Below are 3,658 nucleotides of genomic sequence, written 5' to 3'. Positions count from 1 at the left end.
CCTACTGAGTGAAGAGCAAACCTCCCACTCGGAGGCTTAGCTGCAGCCCAGTGCTCGCCTAAGTGTTTAAAATCCTACCAAGTGGAGAGCAAACCTCCCACTCGGGGGCTTAGCTGCAGTCCAGTACTCGCCTAAGTGTTTAAAATCCTACCGAGTGGAGAGCAATCCTCCCACTCGGGGGCTTAGCTGCAGTCCAGTACTCGTCTAAGTGTTTAAAATCCTACCGAGTGGAGAGAAAACCTCCCACTCGGGGGCTTAGCCGCAGTCCAGTACTCGTCTAAGTATGAAATCCATTTCGATCCGCAAGGACAACGAGGTGCAGGTCAACTATTACCTTCTCCTTCGGAGCTCCGCCACAAATACAATGTGTGCTCTGCAAGGATGACGAGGTGCAGGTCGACTCCTACCTTTTCCTTTGGAGCTACAGCACAAATACAATGTGCGCTCTGCAAGGATGACGAGGTGCAGGTCGACTACTACCTTCTCCTTCGGAGCTACGGCACAAATACAATGTGCGCTCTGCAAGGGCGACGAGGTGCATGTCGACTGCTACCTTCTCCTTCGGAGCTACGGCACAAATACAATGTGCGCTCTACAAGGACGACGAGGTGCAGGTTGACTGCTACCTTCTCCTTCGGAGCTCCGCCGCAAATACAATGTGCGCTCCATCCCGACCCGCAAGGACACAGGTCGGCTGCCATTTGTGCTCCATCCCTACCTGCAAGAGTGCGTCACAAGCACTAAAATATATTCCGAGTGAAGGACAATGTTCGCTCGAAGGCAAATGCAAACATATTCAACGACAAAGCCAAGTTCAGATAGCATCCTACAGGTCCAGAAGTGCTCAGGCATCAAGCCTGTTAAAATTTATCGGTTACAAAAGCACTCGGCATTCCGAGGCAAATTTAAGGCATCAAGCATAAAAGTTTTTTACTCCTCCAGTGGAGGACTGGAAGGCGTGATAAACTGGTCCAGGTCGATTCCATCTGCAATCCGAGTGGCAGCTGCAATGAAGGTCTCCATGAAAGATTGGAAGTCATGCTTCTTGGTATTAGCCACCTTGAGGGACGCCAGCTTTTCCTCTCGTGCATCCTTGCAGTGAACACGGACCAAAGACAGAGAAACATCAGCACCACACCTGACGGAAGACTTCTTCCATTCTTGCACTGGACCTGGAACTTCATTCAGTCGAGTCATCAGAGACTCGAGGTCATTCTGAAGCGTCTCCCTTGGCCAGAGTGTCGTGTCGATTCGCGATGCCGCAACTTTCAGTCGAGCAAGATAGTCAATCACACTAGCGACACGAGACTCCAGTCGGAGCATGTTCATGGCAGTTTCATCCTTCACAGGAGAGTTGATAGGATCCAGGCCTGTCTCCACTCGACCGGTCTCTTCCTCGAAGTTTTGGCAGAATTCTGTAAACACAACTCACGGATAAGCCAGCAGTTCTATGATAAGTCAGTGATTACAAGTCAGTCGGGCAGGAGAGATTACCCTCAAGCATGATGAATAGCTTCTTGGCGAGCCCTCCCAGATAAGCCTCCAGATCATTCTTCTTCCACACCAGTTCACTAGCCTTGTCACTCAGAGCTATCTTGTCATTCTTCAGACGGCTGACTTCCTTGTTGGCTGCGTCGAGAGCAGCTTTCAGGTTGGCGTTCTCTTCTTCAAGTTTGCCGACTGAAGTCAGCTTCTCCTCCGCAAGCTTCGTTTTGTCCAAAACCGCCTTCTGCGCCTCAGCAAGTTCCTGGTCCTTCTTGTTCAGAGCCACCTTCGTTTTTTCTGCAAAATGACAAGGAGGTCAGAATCAAGAATGGGCAGAAGGATGAAAACAGTCGTCAAGTTCTCACCAATCATACCTTTTGCCTCGTCCTTCGCCTTCTGAAAGTTCTCCTGAACAAGTTTCAAGTCAAGGTCGAGCTGGATATGTTTCTTTTCCAATTCAGTATAACGAGCCACAAGCTCGCAAGATTTCTGCAAAGAGTCAGTCGACAGATATCAAAGAGAGGTTGCTTCCGAGTAACTAAGAGAAAAACCGTAGCATTTTTAAGACTACAGTCGAATCAAAATATTCAACAGTAGTCTTGGGGACTACACCCAGTGGGTGCACTCATCGTGCCCCCACTAGTTTTATCGACTTGATCCGATCAGTCAACTGAAAGGAACAAAGAGATTATGGTTCCAAAACCATAGCTAACTGCCAGCAGTTAGTCTTGGTCTCATCATGATCTACAAAAAAAACAGGATCTTCAGACTACAGTCGACTGCCAGCAGTCCACCGTAGTCTCAGGGACTACACCCAGTGGGTGCACTCAGCGTGCCCCCACCGGTTCCAAGATTCCATTCGACATGGTCCGACCAGATCGACTGAAGAAGTTGGAATGAGGAAATTCAAAATACAAAGACTACAGTCGACTGCCAGCAGTCGACCATAGTCTCGGAGACTACACCCAGTGGGTGCACTCAGCGTGCCCCCACCAGTTCAAAACATCAATGGACGCACCCAGTGGGTGTACAGACTCAAAGATCTTCAGACAGAAAGTCTTCAGATAGCATATCCTAACAGAACAGGCGGTGACCAACTAACCTGGACATTGCTCTGAAGGGCTGAGCTCGCATCATAAGCCAGTTGGCTGGCTTCCCGAATCGCATTCACCTGCTCCATCATAATCCCCGCCTGGCGTATAGCCTCCTTAGCAGCACCCGCTTGGTCCTCTGGGACGTGGTGTGTGGCGAAAAGGGAGGGCGGATCAATAGTCGACGACGAAGGCCGGGCACTCGTCAGCGGCACAGCGAAGGTCACAGAATGCCGAGTGACATCGCCACCTTCTTGAACCAGTACCTCAGGCACTGATGCAGTCCTAGTGGCCTCGCCAGCCGGCGCCTTTCTATTTTTCCTCGCCCTCAGTGGCACCTCGTTGTCATCATCAGGGAGATCAATGACATGATAAGGAGCTGCAAGATAGATCCAGAGTCAGAAACGAAATCCAATCGACCAAAAGTTAAAATGCTAGAGAGCGTACCAGGGTTGGAGGTGGCAGCGTCTTCCATTTCCTGGTCGTCGTTCTTGGCGGAGATCTCGAAGGTAGCAGCACTGCAGATTTCAGAAATCAGTCGGTCAGTCAGTGAGTCGACCAGAAGTTTGTCCGAGCTAAACAAGGAAACGCAAGTTCTGCTGTTACCCGGAGATAGTGGGAATGACCATTCTCATCTTGGCAAGGCCTTCGGCGGCTTTGATGGCTTCGGCTGCTTCGGCGCATTCTCAGTCGGTGCCGGAGAAGCCGCCCAAGGATGCTTGATCGACTGCACAACAGGCGCAACCGCCTTGCCACGCTCACCCGCGGGGTCGTGGGCAAGCTTGGACCGCCTTTCCGTGCAAGGAGGGTCGACTTCCATTTCCTCCTCCTCCTTGCTGGAGCCGTCTTCAACCTCTTCCCCCTCACTGTCACATTGCCACTCCTCCTCCTCACTTTCACCTCCACTCGCCTCTCCCTCCTCGGCTTGATCCCGCTCCCCATTGGGTATCGAGTACATCTCAGTCGTAGCCTAGAAGACAACAAACAAGACAAATGTCAGTCGGCTGATTTTAAGCAAACAGAATGGAGAAAGCGGAATCACAGTCGGAAATGCAGAATAGGACCTTGTCTACTTCATATGA

Source organism: Triticum dicoccoides, chromosome 1B (assembly GCF_002162155.2).
Source record: "Triticum dicoccoides isolate Atlit2015 ecotype Zavitan chromosome 1B, WEW_v2.0, whole genome shotgun sequence".
In the NCBI taxonomy this organism is placed as follows: Eukaryota; Viridiplantae; Streptophyta; class Magnoliopsida; order Poales; family Poaceae; genus Triticum; species Triticum dicoccoides.
Note: the sequence above shows the minus strand (reverse complement) of the source record.